At 41.3% G+C, this 15,687-nt stretch overlaps 1 protein-coding gene across 1 annotated transcript in view; it reads right to left on the bottom strand.

The window, feature by feature from the left end:
- LOC126335546 (leukocyte elastase inhibitor-like) overlaps positions 1-12,647 on the bottom strand; it is a 214,996-nt gene extending 202,349 nt beyond the window's left edge. Inside the window, exon 1 of the mRNA XM_049998934.1 lies at positions 12,482-12,647. The gene's annotated coding sequence lies outside the window, so the exon portion shown is untranslated. The remainder of the gene's footprint in view (positions 1-12,481) is intronic.
- Positions 12,648-15,687: the final 3,040 nt, after the last annotated feature.

Below are 15,687 nucleotides of genomic sequence, written 5' to 3'. Positions count from 1 at the left end.
CACTGTGCGCACAAACAAATAACAATAGAAAAAAGATAAAGAATACAGCGAAAAGGTACAAAAGCAAAACAAGGAAATAGAAAATATACGGCAACGAATAAACAAGTATCTGGAAACGAAGTGAGATCTAATACACCGAGGTATGTGAAGTAAGCACGAATACGTTAACACGTGTAGAGTCCTGGGATTGCTATAATCAGACGAGGTTCGTGAGTGCATGAAATATCAACAGAACCAAAGTTGGTGTTTTCGAGAATTCTGCGTTATCGAGAAACCTGTAGAGAATTCTGAAAAATGTCCATCCATTAGTGATATAATCGACTGCAATTACTGTTTTATGTGACGATTCTAAAGACAACCTAAAGGAGCAACGAATTCATCAAACTTTCCTTGATACTTCTCCATTACCGAAAGGACAGAACTGTATCTTTTGTGAGAACACAAAGACTTATCTTTTCCTTACACAATCCAAAGTAAATTTGAAGCTCCATGTGAGCGCATTCCACTGATATTACCGTTTTAGAGACATACACTGCAAATGGAGTTTGTTTAATTTCAGCACTGTTAGATTTACCGTTCTCAAACTTTTTGACGGTCGTTTAGGAGAAGAATGTTTGACTGTGGTAATTGTCTGTCGTTTTCGCCGTTTTTATTGCTATCCACATACAAAAACCTCGCAACCACATCCTTCATTTCACGCTCATTTTGCGGCTTTCCCTAGTCTCATTACACTTGACATTTCCCTGAGTAAGGCATAGTATTACGAAACTACATTAGTTTTGGAGAAACTGTTAAATGTTCGACAGAAGTTTTCTTTAGCGCTACTTCAAACAAGCCTAACTGTTGGTCGTCTTATTGATGTGTTAGTCCGTGTTACTGATAGTGTTGCTCGCACGAAATTACTAATGAGGTAAGGATATTATGATGTATCGGTATGGCACAGATGATCAGATAATGTACGTTGTTCTGATAGAACCAGCCCGACGACATGAACTCTATCAGAAAATACGCCTTACAGATCTTAATATAAATTTTAAAAAATACGTTTTCGCAGATTATAGTCGTAACAGGTTTGTCTCATTGTATTCGCTTATTTCCCGTGATTGGCCATAACGACAGTCCAGAAATGTTACTGACCTCGGAGAACTGTTACAATTTAATACTGTAATGCATTCGTTTTGTTTGCATACATCCTGTCCATCAAAGAGGCCCTAGCAAAAAGAACGAACTGCTAAGATATGCACACATACGGAGGGACAGGCCTCGAGAACTGTCACAAGTGAGGAAGAAGCTTTCAGCAATAGCTGATGACGTTCGCTGCAATCTGCCTATCTCACTTCCAATATGTAATCCAAGAACTGAGCGAATTTTAACATCCTGAATTTAGTTTCCACTTTTGGAGATCATCATCTAGTCAATGCATGCATGCGACTCAGTAGTACTCGCCTTTCCTGTCCCGTGGCTATTCCAACTGTTAATTCTACATGATGGTGCAGCATTCACCAATGTACAACAGCATTACTGATAGTTAACTATGATGTAGGGAGAGAGAGAGTGTGTGTGAGAGAGAGAGAGTGTGAGTGTGTGTGAGAGAGAGAGTGTGTGTGAGAGACAGAGAGAGAGAGAGAGAGAGAGAGAGAGAGAGAGAGAGAGAGAGAGAGAAACAGATAGACACAGAGATACAGAGAGATCCTCTCAGCATAGCTAATGAAACTGCTCAACGTCGCTTGTGACAGAGATGTTGCCATTGTGTATTCGTCTGCGTAGTGACAGTTGAAGACATGACAGCAATATGTGCGATATCAACTCAATTTACCAAAGATGCCTGAGACGTGAGACACTCCAACACCGAAGTGATGCAGAGCTAAATTATTCAGGATCGAGCGGCTAACATGTTTATCCCAGTTTGCAAATAGTGGTTCAAATGGCTCCGAGCACTATGGGACTTAATATTTGAGGTCATCAGTCCCCTAGAACTTAGAACTACTTAAACCTAACTAACCAAAGGACATCACACACATCCATGCCCCAGGCAGGATTCGAACCTGCAACCGTAGCGGTCGCGCGGTTCCAGACTGAAGCGCCTAGAACCGCTCGGCCACTCCTTCCGGCCCCAGTTTGCAGAAAACCGCCTCAGCCACAATCAGCAATGGCTGACACCTGTCGCTGCAAGATGTTGCGGATTGAAAGAACAAGGAGATGAGCCACAGTGCCACAGATCACTTGCCATTTCGATAGACGACAGGTAGTAATCAGCCGCCCCATTCTCACCCCTGCCCATCGCTAGAGGGAGCCATCACACAGCATGCGTACCTCAGCTTACCGAGTGTCACAAACATTAGCATCGCCGAAGGAGCACCGCCATTCTAAAGCATGGAGTAAGGTCGAGTGGGCTAGTGGGTTCTTCACAAATGAGAAATCGCTTCCGAACTATACACAACAGTTTGAACAACGAAACTTCCTGGCAGATTAAAACTGTGTGCCCGACCGAGACTCGAACTCGGGACCTTTGCCTTTCGCGGGCAAGTGCTCTACCAACTGAGCTACCGAAGCACTCGGTCGGGCACACAGTTTTAATCTGCCAGGAAGTTTCATATCAGCGCACACTCCGCTGCAGAGTGAAAATCTCATTCTGGAGTTTGAACAACATTCCACTAGTATAAGACAGTTCGTGTGTGTGTGTGTGTGTGTGTGTGTGTGTGTGTGTGTGTGTGTATGTGTGTGTGTGTACGTTTATTTGTTAGCCTGCCCCAAGGTCTCCACATCAGAGTAGCACTTAGACGCAATGTCGCCTACCGCTTTTATCCTCTGCTAAAGGAAGGCCATGTCTTAAGACATTTCCTGTCACCCTGTCCTTTCTTCCAGGTAGTGTTGTCCGTTCCTTGGCTATTGTGTGATAAACCAATTGATTTATTAGCTTATGAGTCCACTTAATTTTCTGTTTGTTTCTGTAACAACACGTATCAAACACTTCCATTTTCTTCTTTTCGAATTCCCCACATATCATCATTTACTTCCGTCCACAAAATCATGCGCTACAGACCTACATTTTCAAGAATATGTTCCGCATATTAAGGCCAATGGTGATGCTAGTAGATCCCATTGCTTTCGAGTGGTGTTTGTTTTTTTCAACATGCGTTACTTTGATTACTAGGTAACAGATTTCCTTCACTTCTTCATTCCGTGCGTGATCACTATCTGACCGTTGTTAACATGAACTTTCCACTACTCTACAGGAAGATCAGTGTAATATTCCTTATTTTATTTTACGCGGGTAGTTTCTTAGGACCAGATGAGGGGCAAATCTCCATGGTCATGGAACGTGTCAGTACATGACGTTACAACAGGAAGTATTAATAGATAAAATAAAACGTTTATGAATCCTAAGAAGAACAACAAGCTATAAGTTTATATAGATGCAATCAACAATAAAACATAGAAGCCAGGTTAATTTTTGAAGGAACTTCTCGACAGAACAGAAGAAGTGACCCATGAGGAAATTCTACAGTTTAGATTTGGCGCGTGGATTACTGCTAAGATTTTTGACTTCTTGGCGTTGTTGTAGTTGTTGTGGTCTTCAGTTCAGAGACTAGTTTGATGCAGCTCTCCATGCTACTCTATCCTCTTCATGCTTCTTCGTCTCCAAGTAACTACTACATCCTGTATCCTTCTGAATCTGCTTAGTGTATCCATCTCTTGGTCTTCCTCCACGATTTTTACCCTCCACACTATCCTCTTGTCGTAGGTTTTTAAAACTGGATGCAGCAGATTACTGTACGCCCTTCTCCACAAGAATCAGGGAGGTACGATCCAAATACAGAATGGATTTCTGCCTAGTAGTAACTGAATGTAAGTTGCTAATTGATACTGTAAACAAGAAAAGACATCATATATATATATATATATATATATATATATATATATATATATATATATATATATATATATATTGTGAGGCTAATGTCAGGATACCCAGACCAAGGAACAGAGGTCGATAAGAGGTTCGCGAACTTACACCACTCATTGTCCGAACAGCCCGTTTCTGAGCCAAAAATACCTTTTGAGATGGAAAGACGTACCTCAAATTATAATACCATAGTCATAAGCGAATGAAAATAAGCAAAGAAGACAACTTTTCGTTTTGAGCTATCACTTACTTCAGAAGGTGTTCTAATAGTAAATATTACAGCATTAACTGAGGCTTTCCGTGATTTAGCAGTAGTTTATTTTCTACAGGCAATGAACTTATCTCTTACAGTGCTCTATTTGGAAAAGCTACCCCCCATATTCCATAATGGTCCAATTTCTGGAACAATATTTTGTGATAATAATCAGACGCCTTAGTTAAATAAAAAAGTTGCCTGTCGTTCAAAATAGTTTGTTTAATGTTATCAGTATCAAAGAGGGAAGAGATAATATAGTATTTTCAATTCTTAAACTACTTCTAAAACCAAACTGTACAACTGACAGCAAATTATGTGGAGGTAAATGATCAGTTATCCTTACAAAGACAGCCTTTTCAGTAACTTCACCAAATACTAATGTCATTGAAATAGGTATAAATTGTCTACATTATCCCTATCTCCCGTTTTATGAAGCGGATTTACGACTGACTTCTTAAATCGTTCTGGAAACTGACCATTCCTAAAGAAAAAAATACAAATATGGCAAAGCACAGAGCTAACATGTGTAGCACAGTACTTTAGTATTCTGCTAGATACTCTATCATCTTCATGGGAGTTCTTAGTCTTCATTTATTTAATTATTAACCCAATTTTCCTCTTGTCAGTATGACAGGGGAGTATTTCAGATATCAGTCTCGGAAAGCCGTTATGCAAAAGATAATTATGCATTCTCTACAAAAACTAAGATTTTATTTAATTCACCAGCCATTTCCAGAAGTAGCCGACTTACCCATAACAAAAACATTTTTGTTACATACTGTCCTAATATCATCGACCTTGTGCTGTTGACTAGACACTTGCTTCACGACTGACCATATGGTTTTAAATGTATCTTCTGAAGTAGTTATCCTATTTGTGCACCACATACTATTTGCCTGCCTTATAACATTTTTGAGCGCAGTTTGTAATGGGATACTGTAGCTCGACTGTGATTACTTCTAATATTCTGATATAATTCCCACTCTGTTCGACGTCATATTCTTATCTCACAACTCAGCGACGAAGGCTGCCTTTTACTGCTCGATGAGCATGAAGAACGATCAAAGGAAAGCATTGTATTTGTCATCGGTGTTACCAGCTGTATAAACATCCCCCCACTCTTGTTCCTTAACGAGGTTCAAAAAATTCTATATTGCCGTTCGATTAGTTTTATATCTAGTCTGTAATTAATATAACGTTTGACTGAGTACAAAGTCTGTTCACCCTTTTACTAACATAATGCCAATCTAGGAATGAAGGATGAATAAAAATATTGTCTGTGGTTGCGCTATTGTTCCCCTGCACCCTGGATGGAAAAAACACGGTCTGTGTCAGATCATATGAATTTAGAAGATCTTCCAACATCCTTATTCATGCACAAGCAAATACAAAATTAACATTGAGGTCACTACATACATTTAATTTTTGGTAGTTCCTATAAAGTAAACAAAGAAACCTCTTTCGATTGAGCAGAAAGTTTCTGAAGTCTGAGTAGGAGGACGTATACATAACAACGATTTGTAGTTTCACTAAATTCAACTGCCGCTGCGCAACATTAAAATACATGTTCAATGCATTGGTTTGACACATATACCGACTCAAATAGAATACTGAATACTGGTTTTTACGTACAGGGCCGTTGCGCCACACACTGCAAAGAACTCCTTGTAAAACAGCCAGCTAATCTGTATCCTGGTAAAGGAAGCCTCTGAACTGTCACGTTATTTAAGTGGTGCTCTGATATACCAGTAATGTCCGAGTCAATAAGTGCAAGCAGTACACTGACTTTATCTCTAATACCTCTTACATATTACTGAAATATACTGATTCCTACACTACTTTGATGCCTGACCTTCCTTGGAGGTGATTTCTTCGTTAGAGAGACTTCCTTTAAGCAGGGATACCTAACAGTTGACTTGCCTAAAAAAATGTGCAGCTCTAACACCAAATACTACAGGAATTTTCCCGTGCGTGATCCCACCACACTGTCACCTTTAAGCTTTACCAGCGACACCCTCCCATACCTATTGAGGTGCAGGCCATGCCTATTAAAACCTGATCTATTGACCGACGAAACTGGCACCACTGCAATGTGAGTCACGCCATCCGCTATCAGTGCCTTTTCAAGCCACATGTTAATTTGCCTAACAGCAGCATTGAGGCCGATCACGACGCTGGAACAATTGCGCGAAGTGAGCATTTGTGACATCATTATGAGTAGTTATCTTTTCCAGGTCACCACCTACATCATCCCCCCCTTCCCTATCAAGACTATTCCCAGCTCCACCCACAATCACTACCTTATCCTCTTTCGTAAAATTCCTATGTAACTCCCCTAAGGTAACGCTCACCTGAGCCAACCTTGCACCGGGCTTCACAGTTTTGGTGACCTGTTACTCACTCCCCAACACTTCCTGTATCTGCTGGCCTACACCTCTGCAACGTCAACTACCTAATCGCATAACTTTCTTCTTTCTATCCGAAACTGCAACTGTTTTACGGTCCTTAACTGCTGAGGTCTACTGAATGTTTCCTACGTCTACAGCTACAAGAAGCTTCTCTCCACTAACTCTGACAGTTGGTCAAATCTGTTGGTGGTAAGCAAAGCACAGCTGTCTGAATATCTCCCCTTTCTAGCAGCCTTCTTGCCAACTGCCCACCGGCTCAGGTGGCAGAGCGGTTGTAGGCGCTTCAGTCTGGAACCACGCGGCTGCTGCGGTCGTAGGTTCGCATCCTGCCTCGGGCATGGATGTGTGTGATGTCCTTAGGTTAGTTAGGTTTACGTAGTTCTAAGTGTAGGGGACTGATGACCTCAGATGTTAAGTCCCACAGTGCTCAGAGCCATTTGAACCAACTGCCACTCCCCATTCCTAGCGCCCTTCTCCCTCGCCATCCTATTTAGTACCATCTTTGCATTTTGTAACTGCACTTGAATGGCACAGATATTACGCTCCTGCTCCCCTATTATTATTTCTGCTACAAATTCTTCATTACCAGCTCTAGAACGCCCACTGGCTTCCACATTCCATTCGCCCAATGAAAATATTTTGAACAAATCTCACACCGTAACCCACTACTCACAAACCTACTACAAAACCCGTACTTCACACTAATTATAATATATTAACGGTTACTGAGAGAAGTAAACGTCTACGTAATCTAAGTCCAGTTACTGCGGTAGAACGGTTTAAAGAACTAGCAATAGTGATCTCGAATTTCGCACTCTTCTAAGAAAGCAACTACATCCAGTAATACTCCATGTAGTGTCCCAGAATTACATTAAGAACAGTTCCCATCACACGATTCTGACCAATTTTTCTGGAGGTTTCTCTTAGTTGTAAGCAAATGCTGAAACTGGAAACTCCAGTCACAGTTACGATTTCCTTTTCTGTAAAACTAGTGCTCAACTGGTGTTTTACTGTACGTACGTCATTACGCGAACAAACTACACATACAGTGCCCAATATATAAGAGATAGTGAGAGTCCTATCAGCATTTGCGCACGCGAATATGTATACGATTAAGTTATTGCAAGCAACTACCAAAAGGATGAGCTGAAACTGACAAGGATACGCTAAAAACTAACGAAAGGTCTGTTTTTTTGTTTTGTTTTTTTTTCTAAGGCGATTTATTTAGCGAGTTAGCTGCAGTTAGAGAGTAGCTACTGATCCGAGTTTCTCATAAACAGAAGCAGTAAAACGAAATAACGAAATTATGGCACTTCCTCTAGAACGGACGGAACTCACATAACGTCAAACGCCCTGGTTATATGTACCGCACATTCCAGCACTAAAGGTTGGTTTGTAGTGATTCGTCATTGTGTGTGCACAGCAAAGATTTGAGCATCTACAGCAAGTAGACTGAACTACTGGTTACTAGAAATAAAAGGCTTTAAAAAAACACGTTACAGATACAACAACAAAAATCTGTTCACGATCGTCGTATCTGTACTTCCCCTGAATCAGCCATAGGTATACTACAGTCCTTGCTTCTGTTAAAATGTGAGAAAGGGAAAGGTCAGTGGACCACGCTGTAAAGAGGTGCCATTTCGTTGCCGGCGTTAACCTGCTGACTGTCTTTCACGCCGAGTGAAAGCAGTAAGGCTGTATGTGGCTGCCAATAATTTGCAATGTTTTCGTCCGTTGCAATCATCTTATCCACTTACACATGCACCAGATCTTTTTCAAAGAGAAAGAGTATCAAATACAAACATTCATTGTGATTGGAGCCAACACATTTCCCAGTTACATCTAGACATATCGAGATACAGAAGTTACTCGCAGTACGAAATGCCAGTTGAATTAAAAAATTACATCTATCAATCTTTCCACCTTTCTCCCTTCTCATCCCCCCCCCCCTCTCTTTTACTGAGTTTGCATTGCTAATTTTTCTTCAGTATCATTATGAATAAAAGAAGCTCTCATTTCCTGATATAGCTAACCCTTAAGCAAGAATTCCCGAGCAGCAACACTATTTCATCACTCCGGCTGATACAGGCATTGTTGAAAACATATTAAGATCCAATACAGATTATCTGTGAATTAACGCCACGGCGCCTCCAAAGACTATCGTGCCCAGGCTGTAAGAAGTTTTAGGGAACTATAGAGGGATGTAACGATGGCTGTTTCCTCAATAAGACACGATTACATTCGCAACCTTTTACAGTATATTAGCTCACCAGGACGTAATACTTCCTTAGAGATGGGGTGATAATACACGTTTTCTTGTCATACTGATAACCTCCAGGTTGCCGAGTTTGCAGCAGATGGGATGTTATCACATTTCTCGGCGATGTCAACTGTTTCCTTGGCTGTCTTCCTCAGCTTGCCGTATCAGACCCGGATCCCCTCCTTTTCCACGCCGAGTTCCGCTGTCCTTGCTCTCCTCAAGGACATTCACGAAGTTTCAACTTGCCACTTGTTTCAGTCCAAACATTTCAAGCTCCGCAAAGTCTACCTCTATTAGACAGGATAAAATGGCCAGTTATACGTAACCACAGCCTGAGGGATATTACTGGTATGCCAATTTTTCTACTAGCCCTAGTCTAGTAACAAGGGAGCCTCCGCACTGAAGATAACAATTGACAATTTCAAACTTTGAGTGAATCGTCACAAAATGCCCTCTAAGGAAGATTTGGAAATATCGTGAGAAAAATAATAAAATACACTCGGCTGAAAACTCGGAAATCTGGAGTCTTTTTCTTTACGTTATCTGAAGTTTTATTGTAGTCGGAGAATGAATGAGAGGTGGAAGAAGAGTCAGCCAGTCATTTGGCGACTCAGAGATCGATGGAACGTAGTGATTGAACTATTGTTTACTAACGTATTCAGCGGATACCATACATGAGTAATGAAAAAAACTTCAAGAGTTTGCTGATCTCAGTTTCATTAATTTCTTGAGTGAAGAAAACAAGAACAAACAAATCTGATCTCAAAAGGGATGCTGTCGGCGTAATTCCTGAGTATTTCACATGAGCAAAACAGGACTCTTTTACTATTTCTGTTACGTCTGTGTCGAATTAACAAAGAGGCGCAACTGGTTGTAATTCTCGTCTGTCAATTTGGCGATTACTGCACATGTCGGGATCGTGATGAATGACGTATGGGTGTTTTCATATTGTAAACATACGTCTTTAACAGATGAAACAGATTTTACTCGCCGGCCGGGATGGGGGAGCGGTTCTAGGTGCTACAGTCTGGAACCGCTCGACCGCTACGGTCGCAGGTTCGAATCCTGCCTCGGGCATGGATGTGTATGATGTCCTCTGGTTAGTTAGGTTTAAGTAGTTCTAATTCTAGGGGACTGATGACCTTAGAAGTTAAGTTCCATAGTGCTCAGGGCCATTTGATTTGATGTTACACATGTTAACAAATGTAGGGGTACTGGTATGCATATTCTGTACGTTTGTACGTATATTCTGTAAGTTTAAACAACTAGTCATAAGAGTTCGGTATGGCTACAGCATTGTTACGAGTATGTAAACAACAATAGTAGGGAGATAAACAAAAAGACGTGATATCGAAACGCATAATTTTTAATGACGTAGCTGGCGATGCAACATGGAATTCAGACTAATTTTCAATTGCTAATATATACGTCAACATGCTTGCTTAACATCGGCTGCACTGTATTGGTGTCCAGTGATATCTACACCACACCAGAAAATATTAGAGGAAACAGAAAGGAATTATGTGTAAAACATGCACGAAGATTTTATGAGCCGTGTTATCGTGCATGCTGCCCATAGCAGACACGTTTATACTGCCTTATATACGGTATGTAACACTTCACACCAGCGCAACAGTAATTAAATAGGGGATTGGAGTGTTGCAGTGGTTGTAGTATTATCACACCGAATAGACAAATTAAAGTGGCCAAACGAATAAGAAAACAGCCGCTTTGCTCAAGGATGGGTATTCAGTTAATCGTGTTTTTAAACAGTTCTTAAAATCCAAAACAACATTGTAAAAAAACAGTTTTGCAAGGTTTACAAGTGTACATATTAGTATGGCTGTGTACGTTGTAAATAGTCAACGTTTGATGCAGTGTTTCCTGCTAAGCGTTTCCATCCTCAACACCTTATCGTCATGCACAAACATTTAACATTTTTCGATCTGACCACAGTGTAGTACCGTTCTGATGTATTGAGTGCCATGTATTCAGGAGATCGGCAGAAATATAAATATAATAATGCCAACGCAGACTTTTACCCAGGCAAAAATCGAGAAGTATTGTATTGATTATATATGACATTGTGAAATGAGTGCTAGACTTGCACAGGAAGTGCTCAACTACAACAAACTTTGGTGACACTCTATCAAGCTGTCACAATAACCTCAAAGTTTACTATTTCATTAAAGAAAGATATTCCACATCAGCCGCAGTCATAATCCTGTGATTAAGCTGAACTCTGTGTTGTATTTAATGTCTCGGTGACAACAGCCTAGCAGCATCGCGAAAGAGCGACAGTGGACTTTGAAGAATTTGAAATGGTAAAATCGGAAATTTGATTCATTATGTGAGGCGTGATTGGTTCGCTTTTTTGGTAGAACACTATGCCACTGCAAGATGTACGCCTTTAAATCCCAGAACCGTATATTGTGTCTTTACATTTCACATATTATCTACACCGCGAATACTCCTTCTTGAGAGACTTATGCTCATCTTTGCCTTCTAATGGGAAACGGGAAATGTAGATGGTATGTGCCAGATGGTAAGGTATAAATGGTTGAAACACGCTGCAGTAACGTTTTATGATTGGTTAGATTGCAGAACTTGTTATTTTATCAATATACTTAATGTTCTCTTACGCACGAAAAATTTTAATGTGATATAGAAAGCCATTTGTCTGTGATTTTGAAGCAAAATGACGAGGTGTTCCAGGCAGAAATACGTGTATTGTAAAAGCAAATAGAAGAAAAGACACGTTTACAACAAAATGATTCAAATGGCTCTGAGAACTATGGGACTTAACATCTGTGCTCATCAGTCCCCTAGAACTTAGAACTAATTAAACCTAACTAACCTAAGGACATCACACAAATTAGTGCGCGAGCCAGGATTCGAACCTGCGACCGTAGCGGTGACGCGGTTCCAGACTGAAGCCCCTAGAACCGCACGGCCACACCGGCCGGCATGTTTACAACAACAATACTCTCTAGCTACTGAACATAGCAAACAGTTATTCGCCCGGAATGAACCATAAACATCAGCGTCAGTGTGAATGAAAGAAAGTAATGAAATCAGAGGAAAAAAGAAGGTTGCGACGAGATGTAGGCAACCAAAGCACATCCGAAACATTTAAATGTAAAGTGATTCGTAAGCAATACATGTAACGGGGAAAATTTTAATTATTAGCACATCATAAGAAGAACTATAGAACACTGAAAAATAACTTAGTTTACGAAAAGAAAACTTTTATCAAAAAGGAATGGAAGACAGAATAAAATGTAGTGGGAAAATTAAGAAGTAAATAAGGTGAATGAAAGAATGTAGTTACGAATGTGGATGTTGAAATAGAGGTAAGAAGAAAAATTGAACTGAAGGAAGGATGTGGGAGAAAGGGTAAATCTAAACAGGCTGCTTAAACGTGTTCAATAGGTGACTTGTAAGAAAATAAAGGAGAAAGGTGATAGGCATACAAATGTGAGTATGCGCCACATATGAGATAAGGAACAGATTGCTGATGATGTCAGTATTCTGTCGAAACGTATCGTGCCCATTTGTCGTAGTTTCTACTCATTCCTTTACTTTTAGTACTACTCGCACGATGGAGGTTATACGGCTTCATAGGCTTGATAAAGCAGACGAGAGGGTACCTGTCCTGCTGGGATGGCTGAAGCTTTCGTCGGAAGTGGTGTGTCGTTCCGCTCCCAGGGCTGACTCCTGCGCAACGTCGAAGCTTCCGTGGGCGACTAAACCGTGAGGCGTGCTGCACGCGGCTTGCCGGCCGGCGCGTGACCGAGACTTTAATCGCAGTTTCTGTGCCACGGCGCCTCACCTCCCCCTCCTGCCCCCCCCCCCCCCCCCCGCAGTCCCGCGCTAACAGACCACCTCCCTCACCCCTCCCCCTTCCGCCAGTGGACGCCACCTCGCGGAATTGCAACGCCGCTGCCGCTGAACCGCCTGCGACGCCGTGGGTCCTGGTGCGTGACATACGCTCGCAGAAATGCCTCTCGTCTTCGGCTAACCTGAACTAATGCTTGTTCGTTGTAGCTCGGTGATGTACCGTTACGTGTGGGTCTTTCGCTCGCTGCTCGACTGTATGACTTGTGCTCGGCGTCCCGACGGAAGTTACCTGGAACCATTGACGTCAGGAAGCCGTGAATTTCCCGGAGAGATACTTTTCGTCTCCCAGCCCATTGTGTTGTTGACAGGTTCGTTTGCTGGTAGGACTGCTTTGTCAGTCAGTGTGGCTGACTCATGCAAAAATGAGTAGGGGAACACCGTTTGTAGCGAACGATTTACGTTCGCAGAAAAAGAAAGTAACTGCTTAATTGCACACCAGTGACAGCTGGATACCAAGACAAAATAGAAGTAGGTCGCATAATACTAGAGAGTTATTTATCTACTACCAAAACATTACGTATTCAGACGTTGTTATCCAAACCTTTATTTACGTAGTTCATTGGTCAGGAAGAGCATTTATAAAACGTTGTACATATTTTGCTTGTTATTATACAGTGGGATGGAGAAATGTCTTCATACCTACATCTACATCTACATCTACATTTATACTCCGCAAGACACCCAACGGTGTGTGGTGGAGGGTACCTTACGTGCCACTGTCGTTACCTCCCTTTTGTGTTCCAGGTTCGCGGGAAGAACGACTGTCGGAAAGCCTCCGTGAGCGCTCGAATCTCTCTAATTTTACATTCGTGGTCTCTTAGGGAAGTATAAGTAGGGGGAAGCAATATATTCGATACCTCATCCAGAAACGCACCCTCTCGAAACCTGGACAGCAAGCTACACCGCGATGCAGAGCGCCTCTCTTGCAGAGTCTGCCACTTTGCTAAACATCTCCGTAACGCTATCACGGTTACCAAATAACCCTGTGACGAAACGTGCCGCTCTTCTTTGGATCTTCTCTATCTCCTCCGTCACCCCGAACTGGTACGGATCCCACACTGATGAGCAATACTCAAGTATAGGTCGAACGAGTGTTTTGTAAGCAACCTCCTTTGTTGATGGACTACATTTTCTAAGGACTCTCCCAATGAATCTCAAATTGCTATCCGACTTACCAACAATTAATTTTATGTGATCATTCCACTTCAAATCGTTCCATACGCATGCTCCCAGATATTTTACAGAAGTAACTGCTGCCAGTGTTTGTTCCGCAATCATATAATCATACAATAAAGGATCCTTCTTTCTATGTATTCGCAATACACTACATTTGTCTACGTTAATGTTCAGTTGCCACTCCCTGCACCAAGTGCCTATCTGCTGCAGATCTTCCTCCGTATGCACCGTAGTTATACCACTTATCAATTATAAGGGGCGCTAGAAACCTTTTGTATTGAATCCTGAGTTCAACATTTTCACGACAACCCGTAATTAAAGCACGCTGGCTTTCTTCCATTATCATCTGTATATCACTGTGATACTGAGTGAAACAGACGATTAGAATCCTTGAATGAGATCAAGCATAAATGTATATGTCACATTTTGCTAAAGATCTATTAGTAATACCATCACCGGCGATGAGATGTGAAACGCTATACAATTAAATTGATCAACGATTCTGTTTTTGGTACTAATAGATGAGTTAGGATGTACTCATGTTCCGAGTAATGTTCCCTTATTCTTGGAGTATTTGTAATAGCCCCAGAGAGAATTTTGGCGCCCGTGTAGATTCAAAGGACTGGAAAACGTAACAAAACACAGGAAACACGTGATTTATCTCGGTAGTAGTGCTTTAGTTTCCGCAGCAGACGATACATTATTTTTATTATTCGCCTCTTCTCATTTTGCGTTACAACAGTCCTTAATTCATAGGCGTGTCACGTTTAGAGGAAGAGCATCGTTAATGACATCATTTTTCGTGAGAAACGGTTACAGATTTGGAACTTTGTATTGGGTTATGGATACATTTAAATGTTGTTCTAATTTTCAGTAGAAACGCCAATGGATGACAGCTGGGAACTTAGTAAAACACAGCCGGCCGGTGTGGCCGTGCGATTCTAGGCGCTTCAGTCTGTAACCGCGAGACAGCTCCGGTCGCAGATTCGAATCGTGCCTCGGGCATGGATGTGTGTGATGTCCTTAGCTTAGTTAGGTTGAAGTAGTTCTAAGTTCTAGGGGACTGATGACCTCAGATGTTAAGTCCCATAGTGCTGAGAGCCATTTGAACCATTTACTACAACAGAAACATAAGCTAGAAGATCCCATAAGATTATAAAACACTGCTCATGATGCTATAAAAAATGCAAACGAAAAATGATTTGTTTTACTACATTGGAGCACTAAGGCTGTGAAAATTCTAATTCATCAATTCGACTTTTGCGCTTTATGCGCCACGGAATTTTTGAGTGGTTCCCGAAACTCTTCTTATTTCCACATATAAATGCTTACTTGATACTGCTGTCCACTTGTGAGTGTACGTAACACATGGTTCATTTCGGACGTATGCTCCCAGATATTGATGTTTCAAAGGCATCAAAAATCGTTAGTGCAGACACTTCGACAACTTTATCTTTCGCTGTAGAAGAAAGAAATGAAAAGAAGAGAACATGACAGTTTCGTGACCCTTAGGAAACCAAATGCTCAAGAGACGAACTGACAAGAGTGCAAGAATGAAAAGCGATGGTGTTCTCTGACTAAGTCAACCTAGCATTCGACTGAAGTCATTCAGAAAAATAATAATGCGACAGTAATTAAGAAAATGGATTTATTTATTGTTTAAATTTCTTCTTAAAACAGAGCTAGTGTACTTACGTACATACTCTTTTATCATACGCTTGCTGGTAGTCATAATGCTCTCTAAGCCGCGTAAAACAGCTGAAAAACTCTTCTTGTGGCC

Source organism: Schistocerca gregaria, chromosome 2 (assembly GCF_023897955.1).
Source record: "Schistocerca gregaria isolate iqSchGreg1 chromosome 2, iqSchGreg1.2, whole genome shotgun sequence".
NCBI lineage: Eukaryota > Metazoa > Arthropoda > Insecta > Orthoptera > Acrididae > Schistocerca > Schistocerca gregaria.
This window is presented reverse-complemented; position numbering and strand designations above follow the sequence as displayed.